At 47.0% G+C, this 15,967-nt stretch overlaps 1 protein-coding gene across 1 annotated transcript in view; it reads right to left on the reverse strand.

The window, feature by feature from the left end:
* Nucleotides 1-1,991: 1,991 nt before the first annotated feature.
* LOC115457190 (cytochrome c oxidase subunit 5A, mitochondrial) overlaps nt 1,992-15,967 on the reverse strand; it is a 41,399-nt gene continuing 27,423 nt past the window's right edge. Inside the window, exon 5 of the mRNA XM_030186618.1 lies at nt 1,992-2,161. The gene's annotated coding sequence lies outside the window, so the exon portion shown is untranslated. The remainder of the gene's footprint in view (nt 2,162-15,967) is intronic.

Consider the following 15,967-nt stretch of genomic DNA (forward strand, 5'->3'; position numbering starts at 1 on the left):
GACACGAGATATTAAGTACCTCCAGAGAAGCAGTAATAAATGTCGGCAGCTCCTCCTTATTGAACACTGTCACCACTGAGAGATCATCAGCTTCAAACTGAGGGAACTCCCCCTCCTCTAAGGCCTCCAGATTCAGAAACTGCAAGGAAGCCCCCGACAAACCCCCATCCAAACAAGGAGGGGGGGAGAGGAGGAACCAGGGTCCAATTCCACACTAGCCTCCACACACTATCCCTTAGCTGCTAGCTCCATGGTCAGAGGCAGAGAAGGAGGGAGAGGGTCCTGTACAGGAGAAACCGCTTCAGCAGGTACACCTGGTACAATAACAGAACAAACTCTGGAGAAAAGGGAATGGAAGAACTCATCTGCTAGGAAGAAGAGGGCAGCACAACCAAATCAGACCCCATCACGTGGTTACCCAAAGTGACCACCGTTCTTGCGGTTGAACTCAGCAGGAGATAGGAGCCAGCAGAGACCCCCCTGCAGGAAACCAGCTGAATTACTGGTGACTTTTTTTTTTTTGGGGGGGGGGGGGGGGGTATGGTCCAAAGGGCAGGACCCATTTGGAATAGATGCTCAATGCAGTCCTCTGTGCCACACAGCCGCCATAAAAAAAAAAAAAAGAAAACCATGGCACAGCGGGGAACTTGACAGAAATACATTTTAAGTGGTACTCACTGGCCTCAGAAAGGCTTATCACACAAAGTCCCTGCTGCCTGTCGGTATTCTGCAAGAGGCTCTCCCATGCTTTAAGGAAAAATAACATTACTTCCCCACCCCCCCCCCCCCAAAGGCCAAGGCAGCACTACTAGCCTCCAAGCAGTCCTAGATTTTATTTTTCTTTTTGAGGAGGGGAGGGTGGGAGGGAGGAACCTATCACCACCAGGTGTACCCCATGTAGGCACTAGACCTAGCCTAACACCCCCAAACCCAAGACAAGAGCAGGCCCATAGATGAAAGCAGAAATTGCTGGGAGACTGTGCACTACCTGTTGGAAATAGAGGATACTGGCTGGCTGCCCTAAGGACCATCCTATGTGTGTCAGAGCTCAGCTCAGTGCCCTCTATCTCCACCTGCTGGTAGACAGAGCCTACAACTTATGGATTCATCTGTTCATGATGTAACAGAATGGACCATTCGCTAGTCAGATGCACATGTATTTTACATCAAGGAACAACAAATTTGGTTTCATCTATTTTATTTTCAGGAATTTTAGTCCCTCCTAAAATAAAATAGCTCTATCATGACATGCTTTTAAACTTAAAATTATCCCAAAACCTAAATGTCAAATAAATGCAGCCAATTTTTAAAGTCTGATTTAAAAATATATATATTTTTGTACATATATACACATACTTCTTAAAAATTGTATCAATTCCCCATTTAGTGAAGGCTAAAACAGATGCTAATTTTGTCGATCCTTGGGAGGCAGGGATAGTGCTGGGCAGACTTATACGGTCTGTGCCCTGAAAAGCACAAGTACAAATCAAAGTAGGGTATGCACAAAAAGTAGCACATAGGAGTTGTCTTGTTGGGCAGACTGGATGGACCATGCAGGTCTTTTCTGCCGTCATCTACTATGTTACCATGTTATATATTCAGCAAGTTACAACGTTCTCATAGTTTCTTTCCAAGACTAGTAGAAATTCAGCTCTCACATTAGAAAGTTTTACTGGAAATGAAGGAGTTATATGTATTTGTGTAGATATAAAAGAAGGAATTTAAAAACTAGGACAATGCAAACCAGATCCATATGGAAGAAAAACAGGGTGATTTAGAAAAATTCCTTCTCTCTCTTCCTCCTCCCCCCTCCCCTTTAACTCTTAGCCTAGAACTAAATATTCCACATTGGTACACTTCTTTGCTGTGAGATGCACAACTTAACATGGAGGTGTAGGAATCGCAGGTTAACCGTTGATTCATTAGTGCACCACGTAATGGCTCCATCTGTCCAGCTGCTCCAGTTTTCTGGAACGCACTCAACACAAAAGCTTGGTTCAAACATTTTCTCTTTATTAGGCCCAGCTTAATATTACATACATTAGGACTCAAAGAAAATGTTTTAAATTCAAATAAAGGTAATAGTTTAACATCTTTGCATCTTCTGGAGGCTGTGTACAATCAAGTAGCATCAACAATAAAATCCTTGGGATGACCCAATCTACAAAAGAAGAGAAATGCAATTTACCAGTGCTTATATGTCCTATTGTTTCCCTTTGTGCTGTCACACATACAGTAAACTGTCGATACCCCCATATCCTGTATAATTATGGACAAGATGTCTAATGTTGTAGAAGGAACACAACATGTGTACTATCTAATGCTGAAGTATAAACTATTTCCTTATGGGCCCCGTTTACTAAAACTGTGCTAAGTTGTTAAAAGTGACAATGTGCATTATCTGCAGCATTAACAGCTAATAGAGAACAGAGAATGGACAGACTACACACCTTCCAAGTAACAGGAAAGGAATTACCACTGCAGATGATGTGGTGCAGTTAATGCCACCTGAATAAACAACATATTAAGTGATACAAGCAATGCACATTAAATTCTATGTTAGCAGAATAGGAAACTATTTGAAACACTCAGCTAACACAAAGGTTTTGCAGTTACTGTGTGTTAATTCTGGCAATTAAACACAGTAACTGCAAAATTTGTACTGCTCTTTAGTAAACAGGACCTTTAATCTGACTTAAATTTATAAAATGTATTACATAATTAGATATTTTTCAATCTTAACTATGGCAAGATCTATCTCTCCACGTGTCTCGTTAAAAGGAGGAAAGACTTCAGAAACTCTGCTTTCACTATGGATTATTAATAACTAGTAAAAAAAAAGGCCCGTTTCGGTACAAATGAAACGGGCGCTAGCAAGGTTTTCCTCGGAGTGTGTATGTTTGAGAGAGTGTATGTGAGAGTGACTGTGTGTGAGAGAGTGTGTGAATGTGCGAGTGTGTGTGAGAGAGTGTGTGAATGTGCGAGTGTGTGTGAGAGAGAGTGAGTCTGGGTGCGAGTGTGTCTGTGAAAGAGAGAGTGTGTGTGTGTGAGAATGAGTGTGTGCAAGTGCGCATGTGAGACACAGTGTGAGAGAGAGAGAGAGAGAGAGAGAGAGAGAGAGAGAGAGTGTGTTTCACACAGATACAGTGTGTGTGAGAGAGAGTGTGTGTGTGAGACACAGACTCTCTGTGAGACTGAGTGTATGAGACCAAGAGAGTATGTGAGTGCCTGTGTGACACAGAGAGTGAATGTGATACAGTGTGAGAGAGAGTGTGTGAGAGTGAGAGAAAGACATTGACTGTGAGATACCTCCCCCCCCCCCCACTCTCTGGTGTCAGCCCCCACCCTCTCTCTCTGGTGTCTGAGCTTTACTGTGCAGGATGCTGAGCTCTGGCTGTGCTTCAAGGAACTGACCAATCCTATTTAATAGAATGCACCTCCAACATTCTGAAGCCGAGAAACCTCGTGTGGTTGGTCACTTCTGCTTGTGACGAACCCGGAAGTAAGTGATGTCAATTCAGGAGATGGATACAGAGAGCAGGACTGCCTCATCCATTCAGTCAGCTTCGGAATGTTGGAGGTGTGTTTTATTATATAGGATTGTGAATAGCAGACTGCCTCATATTTCTTATAAGTAGCTTTCTGCTACAAAAGAACATGGTGCAGGCTCCTCATTAGAAAACATCCCTCTGACTAATGAGGAGCCTGCACCATGTTCTTTTGTAGCAGAAAGCTACTTATAAGAAATATGAGGCAGTCTGCTATTCACAATTATTAATAATCCATAGTGAAAGCAGAGTTTCTGAAGTCTTTCCTCCTTTTAACGAGACACATGGAGAGATATATCTTGCCATAGTTAAGATTGAAGATAATTCTAGTGGCAAGAACCATTGGTTAAATTTATTAGTATATATATAATTAGATCTTTTGCAATTTAACTTCAAACCAGAACACCCATACCCAGGGGTGTAGCTACTATTGAGCGAGCCTGGCAAAATGCCCAGGGCTGCACAATGGAAGGGGCTGCCTGAAATTGCCTCTTCTCTTGTCTCTTCCCCTGCTCCCACGCCCAGGGGATCTCCACCCTGGTATCTACCTTCTTCCCCCGCTGCTCATACAAACCTGCAGCAGAGGTAGGTGCTGAAGGCTGCTCTGTCCATCAGGGCCTTTTCTCTGCTATGTCCTGCCCACAGGAGAGAGGCGGGACCTATCAGAGAAGAGACCCCGCTGGACAGAGGGCAGACTTCAATACTGCTTCTGCTGCAATCTGCCACAGGTTTACATGAGCAGCGGGGGAAGGTAAACAGATGCTGAGACCCTGGGAGGAGGAAGCTAGACAGATGCCAAACCTGGGTAGAGGGGAAGAGACACTGGACTTGGAAAGCAGAGGCAATAGACAGCCAGAAAGACCTGGAGTAAAGAGGAGGGGGAGAGATACCAGACCATTGGGAGAGGAGTAGCGGCACAGGAGAAAAGAAAGAGAGGAGATAAGCTGGACATGGGGAGGAACAGACACTGGCACAGAAAGAAATGCTGGCTTTTGAAGGAGCATAGGGACAGAGGGAGACGCTGGACAGGACGGATAGAGGCACACAAGATAGATGGAAATGAGAAGAAATGTCAAAAGACAGATCTTGGGAGAGAGTTAAATAAAAAGACAGAAAAGCAAAGACATACACTAGGACCAAAGTAATGCTCAGACAACAAAGGTAGAAAAAGTGTAGGTACTTACTTTTCGCAGGTATTCTCTGAGGACAGAAGGCCTTATACTCTTACAGATGGGTAGCATGGGTCCGCACTGCCGGTCCAGAGCTTGTAACAAAAAAAGATCTTTGAGAGCGAGATGTGCTCCATAGTGTCTTCCTCTCCGCCCCAAGAGCGCAGGACAGCAGTACAATATAAAGCATAATAAAAAGGAGACAACTCCAATGGGAGGTGGGAGGGTATGTGAGAATATAAGGTTTACTGTCCTCGGAGAATACTTACTACAGGTAAGTACCTTCGCTTTCTCAGAGGACAAGCAGACCTATAATACTCACAGACAGGAATCCCTAGCTATCAGGCTCACCAATAACCACCACCAGGGGGTCAACTGGACCTCACAATGGTGAGGGCAAAAAAGTATTTATTACATTTGTATCCCACATTTTCCCGCATAGCAGTAGGCTCAATGTGGCTTACAGGTTCCGGAAAGGAGAGTACCAACTCCGGGAATATATACAGCGTGGAAAATAGAGTAACAGTAGGTGCAAGGAACCTGATAAGGTTCCGGAAAAAAGAATACAACTCTGGGACGAATATATAGTAGCATATAGAGAAGTAATCCCAATGAGGCTGGTAAGTCTCCGGGGATGGGACTACAGCTTCTAGTGAGCAATACAAAGTAGGATAAGGGTAGAAGTACACTTAATTATAACTGGAGTGGTAAAATTCGTACAGTTTGAAGTAACAGGATTATGTGGAAGGGGTATTGTTCATTTCTTAGATCGAAAGATGTAATGCATTGTTCATGAATTATTTCGGGTCTGCTGGGTAGGCTTTCCGGAAGAGGTGAGTCTTGAGGTCTTTTCGAAATTTTAGATGGGTGTTCACAGTTCTAATGTTTCTATGTAAAGCGTTCCAGAGCTGGGTGCAAATGTAGGAAAAGCTGGATGCATATGTTGATTTGTATTTTAGTCCTTTACAGTTTGGGTAATGCAGGTTTAGAAACGTTCTTGATGATTCGATGATGTTTCTAGTTGGTAGGTCGATAAGTTTGGTCATGTAGGTTGGAACCAGACCATGGATTATTTTGTGGACCAGAGTGCAAATTTTGAAGGCTGTTCGTTCCTTAACTGGTAGCCGGTGCAGTATTTCGCGTAGGGCTTTAGCACTTTCGAATCTTGTCTTTCCGAAAAGGAGTCTAGCCGTGTTCTGCGCGGTCTGGAGTTTCATTAAGATCTGTTCTTTGCATCCCACATATACAGCGTTACAGTAGTCAACATGTGATAGTACCTCTGTTTGAATTATGTTATGGAAAGTTTCCCTTGGGAAGAACTGTTTGATCTGTTTGAGTTTCCACATTACATGGAACATTTTCTTCCTGGTGGCAGAGGCTTGGCTCTCCAGGATTAGGTTGGTGTCAATAGTAATTCCAAGGATCTTCAGTTTGTCCGATATTGGGTGAGTATGTTCCGGGGTTTTTATGGATGAAGGGAGGTTTGTTTTGTGGTGAGAAGAGAATAAGGCAGTGAGTTTTTTCCTTCTTGAGTTTGAATGCTAAGCCAAGCATCCATTAAGCTTTAGTCTTTATTGCAACAGTGATTTCTGTTGGATTAGAGTTGAACGGTATGTAAATGGTGACATCATCCGCATACAGAAAAGGATTAAGATTATGCTTGTATAGTGCATGAGCAAGGGGGATCATCATCAGGTTAAATAATATGGGTGAGAGAGGTGAACCCTTGGGTACTGCGCAATCGGTAGTCCATGATGGTGATATGTTTGTCCCGTTCCGGGCCCTTACCGGGGGGCCCCAGCGGGGGGCGAAGACCAACGGAGGCCGCGGGATCCGGGGCGGCGAAGACCAGCTGCCGACGGGGCCGGCGCTGCCGCGGGCCGCTCCGAGACCGGCGATCCGCTGGAGCAAGCGCCAGTCTCGGAGGAGGGGATACGCCGGCCAAGATGGCGGCGCCGGCGTCGTCGTCTCTCTCGCTGGAGCGGACCAGCGAGCCAGCCCCGCCTCCTCGCGCCGGATTGGCGCACGGACAAAGAGACCCCGCCCGCCGGGCAGGCTGGCCAATCCCGGCCTCCCTTGCCTGTCTAGGCTGGGGGGATTGGTTCCAGCTGATTCCAGGGGCCGGCGGGCGGGGGATTTAAACGACGAAACGGAAGGGGACCAATGCTTCCGTTTCGTTCGTCAGAAGCCAACCCCAGAGACTGTATCCTCTTCAGCTAGCCGTCCTTGCTAGCCAACTCCAGAGGCTGTATCCTCTTTAGCTAGCCGTCCTTGCTAGCCAACTCCAGAGGCTGTATCCTCTTCAGCTAGCCGTCCTTGCTAGCCAACTCCAGAGGCTGTATCCTCTTCAGCTAGCCGTCCTTGCTAGCCAACTCCAGAGACTGTATCCTCTTCAGCTAGCCGTCCTTGCTAGCCAACTCCAGAGGCTGTATCCTCTTCAGCTAGCCGTCCTTGCTAGCCAACTCCAGAGGCTGTATCCTCTTCAGCTAGCCGTCCTTGCTAGCCACCTCCCGAGGCTGTATCCTCTTCAGCTAGCCGTCCTTGCTAGCCAACTCCAGAGGCTGTATCCTCTTCAGCTAGCCGTCCTTGCTAGCCAACTCCAGAGACTGTATCCTCTTCAGCTAGCCGTCCTTGCTAGCCAACTCCAGAGGCTGTATCCTCTTCAGCTAGCCGTCCTTGCTAGCCACCTTCAGAGACTGTGTCCTCTTCAGCTAGCCGTCCTCGCTAGCCACCTTCGGAGACGGTGTCCTCTTCAGCTAGCCGTCCTTGCTAGCGGCCCTTTAAAGACTGAGTTGCTGACTCCCAGCCAAGCCGACCGTCACCCCGCGGTTCCAGCAGTCCTGCTGGCCGCCTGCAGCTGGGGGCTCAACCCCCGGTGAACGGCGGTCGCCGCGGTTGAAGATTCGGGGTGCGCGGCGGTCCTCGGAGGTCTTACCAGGCCTCAGGGAACCTAAGGGCTCACCAACAACCAAAACAGGACAATGTTTGAGTTTGCTTTTACTTGATAAGATCTCATTGTTAGGAAACCCTTGAATCATTTGAGTATATTCCCTCCTATGCCTATCTTGTTGAGTATTCTTAATAGTATATAGTGGTCAACCATATCGAATGCGCTTGACAAGTCGAATTGCAAGAGGAGTATGTTTTTACCTAATGCGATTTCCTTTTTGAACTTGGCTAGGAGAGTTACCAGGACAGTTTCCGTACTGTGGAGAGATCTGAAGCCCGACTATGATTCATGAAGGATTGAGAAATTATCGATGTATTCAGTAAGTTGTTTAGCTACAATGCTTTCCATCAGTTTGGTTGTAAGTGGGATGGATGTCACGGGTCAGTAGTTGGTGATATCATTAGGTTGGTTTTTTTGTGTCTTTTGGTAATGGTGTGAGTAGTATATTACCTTTGTCTTTGTGGAAAATGCCATGATTGAACAAGAAGTTGAGGTGGGAGGTAAGTTCAGTGATGGAGCGGGGGGGGGGGGGGGTCATTAGATAATTGGGGCAGGTGTCCAATTGACAGTAGGCTGTAGAGATCTTATTGGTTGCTAGTGCTATTGTTTCTTGTGTGATCTGGGTGAAATTTGTCCAAGTTCGGTCGGCTGGGTATTCTGTGCATGGGTCTAGCTCATTAAGGAAGGTATCAAGGTTGGTGTAGTCCTGTGACATATTTTTGAGTAGATCGACAATTTTGCCTTTGAAGTAGTTAGCAAGATCTTCTGCTGTTAGGATTTTGTTGAGGACAATTGTTTTGTGTCTAATAATTTACCCAGTAGCTTGTATAACTTTTTCATGTCTTTGTAGTCAGAACCTAGTTGTTCATTACAGTAGTTCCGGTTTGGATTTTTTGATTTCATATTTGTATTTTTTATGAGATTCTTTCCAAGCGTTTAGATTTTGATTGTTTTAGTTTTTTCTCCAGGCTCGTTCGAGTTGTCTGGTTCTAGATTTTAATTGTTTCACATTTTCATTGAACCATGGGGTCCTGTTTGGTTTGTGAATATTTTTTTTTTTCATAAAGGAGCTAATTCATTTAGAACGGTGATACATCTCGATTCCCAATCTGCAAGATAGTTGATGGAATCAGATGGAATAGACCAATTGTTGTCATAAATTGATTGCCAAAATGCAGTTGAGTCCACTTTACCTCTAGTTTGGTAAGATTTTTTTTCATCAGCTTTGAGATGCCCATTCTTCAGCCAATGTAGGGTCAGATTTCATTTGACGTGATCTGACCATGGAATTTCCATCCATTTGTGGTCAATGACTAATGATTTGGTCTGATGCGAATTTATGGGTTAGCAGGTCAAGTGTGTGGCCTTTTCTGTGGGTGGCATTCTGATGTGACCATTTGAAATCCCATAGTTGGAAGAATTCCTTACAATCTTGGACACCAGTTGAGTTTGGGTCTTCTACATGAAGGTTTATGTCCCCAATGACTATATGTTTGAGTTAGATGTACAAGTGGCCGATATGAAATCCATTAGGGTTATATATGCTTCGCTCCAAGTGCCTGGCGGTCTGTAGAATAGGACGCAATTTAGATTGCCGGCTACACTTTTATGTTGCAATCTGATTGAGGCAATTTCCAGTTGAGTGATTCAGCAGTTCTAAAGTGAGGTGGGATCTGTAGATTTTGGCAATGCCTCTGCCTCTTACCTATTCTAGTCCAGTGTGTAATGTTGTATCCCGGAGGGCAAAGGTCCAGTATTATGGGATCTTTTTGGTCATGGATCCAGGTTTCGCTGATGAAGAGTAAATCTAAGGTTTCCGATGTGATCCAATCCAAATTAACCTAAAACTATATACAACTGAGTGAAAATGAAGCCTGGAACGAAACAAAATGGGCCCTTAGAGGATGGAGTTAGACTCTACTTCTACTATTTAACATTTCTAAAGCGCTACTAGGGTTACGCAGCGCTGTACAGTTTAACATAGAAGGACAGTCCCTGCTCAAAGAGCTTACAATCTAAAGGACAAGTGTACAGTCAATCAAGAAGGGGCAGTCAAATTGGGGCAAGTCTAGATTTCCTGAAAGATATAAAGGTTAGGTGCCGAAGGCAACATTAAAGAGGTGGGCTTTGAGCAATGATTTGAAGATGGGTAGGGAGGGGGCTTGGCGTAAGGGCTCAGGAAGTTTATTCCAGGCATAGGGTGAGGCGAGGCAGAATGGGCGGAGCCTGGAGTTGGCGGTGGTGGAGAAGGGTACTGAGAGGAGGGATTTGTCCTGTGAGCGGAGGTTTCAGGCGGGAACGTAAGGGGAGATGAGGGTAGAGAGGTAGTGAGGGGTTGCAGACTGAGTGCATTTGTAGGTAAGAAGGAGAAGCTTGAACTGTATGCGGTATCTGACTGGAAGCCAGTGAAGTGACCTGAGGAGAGGGGTGATATGAGTATATCGGTTCAGGCGGAATATAAGACGTGCAGCACAGTTCTGAACTGATTGAAGGGGGTATAGATGGTTAAGTGGGAGGCCAGTGAGGAGTAGGTTGCAGTAGTCAAGGCGAGAGGTAATGAGAGCATGGATGAGAGTACGGGTGGTGTGCTCAGAGAGGAAAGGGTGAATTTTGCTGATGTTAAAGAGGAAGAAGCGACAGGTCTTAGCTGTCTGTTGGATGTGCGCAGAGAAGGAGAGGGAGGAGTAGAAGATGACTCCGAGGTTGCGGGCGGATGAGACGGGTAGGATGAGGGTGTTATCAACAGAGATCGAAAGCAGTGGAAGAGGAGAAGTGGGTTTTGGTGGAAAGACGATAAGCTCGGTCTTGGCCATGTTCAGTTTCAGGTGGCAGTTGGACATCCATGCAGCAATGTCGGATAAACAGGCCGATACTTTGGCCTGGGTCTCCATGGTGAGGTCTGGACTCTAGACCCTAACAAAATTCTGCAGCACTGTCTGTCCAAACTGACTGTTGCGTTGGGTGTCCTGCTCAAGGAAATAATGAGATGTGAATGTGTGGACTGAAGACCACGTCGCAGACTTGTAAATTTCTTCAACGGAGGCTGACCTCAAGTGGGCTACCGATGCAGCCACGGCTCTGACATTGTGAGCCCAGACATGACCCTCAAGATCAGTCCATCCTGTGCGTAAGTGAAAGAAATGCAATCTGCCAGCCAACTGGAAATGGTGTGTTTCCCGATGGCGACTCCCTTCCCAGTGGGATCAAAAGAAAAAGTTGGGTGGACTGTCTGTAGGGCCCAGTCCGCTCCAAGTAAAAAGCTAATGCTCGCTTGCATCCAAGATGTGCAGTGTGCTTTGGGCATGAGGTTGGGGATTAGAATGTTGGCAAGACAACTGACCGGTTCAGGTGGAACTCCAACACAACCTTACTTAGGAACTTGGGGTGCGTGCGAAGGACTACTGTTAAAATGAAACTTTGTATAAATCAAATCAATTCTTGCATACTGCTATTTTCTGCTTTCCAGGGTTCAATGCGGTTTACATTCTAGGTGAGACAAAACCCGATAATGTTAGTGTGAGGTATGAGAACAATTAAGAGACCATTGGTGTAAAGTGCATCTGCCACCAAGGCCTGAAGCTCACTGACCCTGCAAGCTGACAAAAAACATGACTTTTCAGGTTAAGTACTTCAGATGACAGGAATCAAGCGGCTCAAAAGCTTTCATCAGCTGGGTGAGAATGATGTTAATGTCCCATGACACAGACAGAGGTTTGACAGGGGATTCTGTCAACAGCAAACCTCTCATAAAGCAAACAACTAGAGGCTATCCAGAGATAGGCTTACACCACCTACACTCGATAAGCACTAATTGCACCGAGGTGAACCATTACTGAGTTGGGGTCTCGAGACCAGATTTGGAGAGGTGTAGAAGATATTCAAGCAGGATCCGTATAGGGCAGGAAATAGGATCTAGGGCCTTGCTCGCACACCAGACAGCAAACCTCCTCCATTTAAAAGAGCAATACCTCTTAGTGGAATATTTTCTGGATGCCAGCAAGACCCTAGAGACACCCTCAGGAAGATGGAAGGAAGCAAATTCTAAGCTCTCAACATTCAAGCTGCGAGGGCCAGAGACCGGAGGTTGGGATACAGAGATCCCTCATTCTGCATGATGAGGGATGGAAAACACTCCAATCTCCACAGTTCTTCGGAGGATAACTCCAGAAGAAAAGGGAACCAGATCTGCCATGGTCAGTAGGGAAGGATCAAGTTCACGGTCCTGCAGTCTTGCTTGAGTTTCAGCAAAGTTTTCTTCACAAGAGGAATGGGAGGAAACACAGACAGAAGTCCTATCTCCCAATGAAGGAGGAAGGCATCCAGATCTTGTCTGCTGTAGGCCTGGAACAGAACTGAGGGACTGAGTAGCAAAGAAATCCACTGAGGGGATGCCCCACGCTCAGAAGACCTCACGGGCAACACCCATGCTAAGGGACCTGCTCAGTCTGTCAGCCAGGTTGTTGAATTATCCTGCCAGGTAAGTGGCTTTGAGGAGCATCCACAGATGGCGTGATCCAGTGCCCCCCCCTGCTTGTTCATGTAGTACATGGCAACCTGATTGTTTAGCCGATCCCTGAAAGCCTTTAGAGCATTCCAGATCGCCCAGAGCTCCAGAAAATTGATGACACCGCTAGGAAGCTAGGGTCCATTGGCCAGTTCTCGTGTGAAGACGTGCCATGGGTGTCACATGGAACAGTAGAGGCCATGTGGCTCAACAACTTCAACATTTGCCAAGCTGCTCATACATGGAGTGGTGATGGCGACAAGAGCATCGGCCCACGCCACAGGGAGAAAAGCCCAAACTGGCTGAGTGTCTAGCAGTGCTCCAGTGAACTCCAATCGCTGGACAGGGAGCAAATAGGACTTGGAGTAGTTTAAAACGAACCCTAGTAGCTCTTAACACCCAAATAGTCCCCCGCATGGACTCTTGAGCCCCGTCCCGTGATGTGGTCTTCACCAGCCAGTCGATGAGACAGGGGTACACATAGACTTCCAGTCTGCATAGTGACGCTAAGACTACTCCAAGACACTTGGTGGAAACCCTGGGAGCCGACGCAAAGCCAGCACACGATACTGGAAGTGATGTGTCCCCAGACAAAAATCAAAGATACTTTCTGTGAGCTGGAAGTATCAGGATAGGAATATAAGCATCCTTTAAGACCAGAGAGCATAGCCAATCATTTTCCTGAAGCATGGGAAGCAGGGTGCCCAAGGAAACCATCCTGAACTCCTCTTTGACCAGGAATTTGTTCAGGCCTCTTAGGACTAGGATGGGATGCATCCCCCATTTTCTTTTGCACAAAAGTACCTGGAATATAATCCCTTCCCTTCTTCCCCTGGTGGAACGGGTTCAACCGCACGGGCCATGAAAAGGGCAGAGAGTTCCTCCACAAGTTGTGCTAAGAGCTGAAGTGATGTGCTCTCGGTGGGCAATCTGGTGGTCTCTGAAGCCAATACAGGGTGTAACTGAGACGGACTATTTGAAGAACCCACTGGTCGGATGTTACAAGGGACCACCTTTCTTCGTAAAATTTCAGCCTCCTTCCAACTGGAAAGTCTTCTGGGACAGTTACTTTTACAATGGCTATACTCTGCTGGAGCCAGTTCAAAGCTCGCCTCCAGCATTGATTGGGGAGCCGTCTGGGCCTTAGGCACATGCTGTTGACAAGAACGAGTGTCCTGGGGTTGAGCCTGGCGAGAAGAGGTGTACCTATGCCTCTGCGAGTAATAACACTCCTCCTCAGCTTTCCAAACCTCCTAGAGGAGACGATAGATGCAGAAGGCGCCCGGCGGAAGAGAGGAGAGATAATCAGTGGTATCGGTGTGCTTCTTGATGAGGTCAGCGACCTCCTCCACATTCTCTCCAAAAAGATTACCCCCCCCCCCCCCGGCACGTGGCATCCGCCAGTCTCTGCTGGATCACTGGATCCAAATCAGAGATACGCAGTCATGAGAGTCTGTGCATTGCTATACTCTGAGCAGAGATCCTACATCAGAAGTGTCATAGGCACCCTTGGCCAAGAACTTACAACATGCCTTCTGTTACTTGACCAGCTGGTGAACAGATTCAGCCTACTCAGGTGAGAGTCAGTCTGCTAAATCAGACAAACTGCACACCAAGGACTGCACGAACAGGCTCATGTATGCTGGTACAATTGGATACGGGAGATGAGCATGGAGGCCTGATACATCTTCCGCACAAAAGAATCCAGGGTTCTACTTTTTCTGCCAGGGGGCACCAAGGCATAGTTCCTAAACTCCTGGCCCTTTTAAGTGTGGTTTCCACCACCAGGGAAAGATGATGCAACTGGGGCCTATCAAAATTAGGGGATGAATGAATCTGGTACATGGTGTCAATCTTCTTGGGGACGAGAGGGACCAACAGAGGGGACTCCCAGTTCCTCACCTAACGTCCCATAAGATCTTGTGAAGCAGGACAGTCATAGCCTCTCTAGGAGAACAGTTGTAGTCCTGGCTCTCAAACATCTTAGCCCTGGGCTCCTCCTCCACTTCCAAAGGAATGGGGATGGCAGCCGCCATCTCCTTTACAAAAGAAGGGTAGGAAAGGCTCTCAGGTGAGATTTCCTCCTTTCCTGTGGAGAAGAGGGATCAGATGGGGTACCACAGGACTCCTCCTTCCAAGAGGTACCATGGATCCCCTTCTGAATCCCAGGAGTGGTCTTTATCGGTGTCAGCCTCATGGGACGGCCAAGACCGAGCCCACCTCGATGTACAGGCATCAAGACCCAGAGAGGGGCATCGAAGTGTCAGCTCCGGCCTCGACTCCTGTGAAGCCTCTGACGTCGAAGGTGTGCAACTACGGGTGGCAGCAGACACAGAGACCGAAAGCTGCATCAGAGACAACACCGCAGGCTGATGGTCATGTATGACTATATCAAGAGGCATGGCTGGAGCAAGCATCCGAGGCGCTGATGCTCCAAAAGCTATGGGAGCATGGCCCGTAGGCACTCATCGAGGGCCATCAGGAAAGGCTGGGTTGCCAGTGTAGAAGCAGGCTGCTGAATCTGCAGGGTTGAAGCGGGTGCCTGGTGCTAGCTGTGTAGAGACCCATACATCGGCACCTCCTGTAAAGAGGGGGAGTAGTCCTCCCAGTGCCAATGCTTCTCTGGGACTGGTGAAATTCTCGGTGCCCTGGAACTCCTGGCACCATCCATTGAGGGGGGGAACCGATGCTTCTTCTGATGCCTGGCATAGATGCTCCCCGGTGCCAAAGACGGGAAGTCCTCTCGTTGGCTCGCGATCAGGTCAGATGCTGATCAGTCCCGGGGACCTGCATAGCTGCCAGCATTCAGGCAGGTGGAGACCCACTCCGATGCACAGTCACTCCCAGTATGCAAGGGTCTCGCAGCCATATGAACCGAAGCAACACCCAATGTTGACACTGATGCCGAAGACAGACATCAAGGCTTCGGACCTGGCTCCAAAAATCATCTCTCTGGCTGTGTTCTCTTCTTCACACAAAGACGGAGTATACAGTTTGCAGAAGGGGTATGATCAGGCCCCAAACACTGGAGACACTAAGAATGGGTGTTTTTGTCAGAGATGATCCTGTTGCACCGAGTGCACCTCTTAAAGTCACTGGGAACCTTCAAAGACATGAAAGCAAAAACAGCTGTGGCCAAATCAAACAACTCAATGGAGCTAAATAAAAGGAAGAGAACCAAAAAAGGGAAAAGTCGACCTAAATGCGGCCTAGCGAGTGCAGTAAAAACAGAGAAAAGTCAAAAATAATCTAAAATAATATACGGGGAAGGATAAAATAAGGTAAACCCTGAAAGAGGTATTAAGAAAAAAAAATAAGGCAGGGGAAAAAAACCCAAACCAGCTGCGAGGAGTGGCTAACGACGTGTCCTCTCCTCACCGCGGGAAAAAAAAGAGAACTGCTGGTCCTGCGCTCTCGCGGCAGGCACTCACACATCCATGATGGGAGTGCGTCTCGCACTCAAAGACCTATATTTTAAGCTTGTTACAAGCTCCAGACTGGCAATGCGGACCTGCTTTACCCATCTGTGAGAATTATAGTCCTCAAGAAAAAGTATTTTTTTCTGAATTTATTACTTCTGTCATCTTTGGGATATATACATCCTTCCATCCCTCATCTCATGGGAACAATGGTGTTATTGGGGGGGGGGGGGGGGGGGGGGGAGGCATCCCATCTCAATTTTTCTGCCTGAGGCCCATTCAGTCCTAGCTATGCCACTGCCTATACCTTTACGTTAAATAAAAAGCCTAATGCATTAATGATAACATTTTTAGAATGTGTTAATTTAGGATTACAA

This window comes from Microcaecilia unicolor, chromosome 1 (genome assembly GCF_901765095.1).
Source record: "Microcaecilia unicolor chromosome 1, aMicUni1.1, whole genome shotgun sequence".
NCBI classification, from domain to species: domain Eukaryota; kingdom Metazoa; phylum Chordata; class Amphibia; order Gymnophiona; family Siphonopidae; genus Microcaecilia; species Microcaecilia unicolor.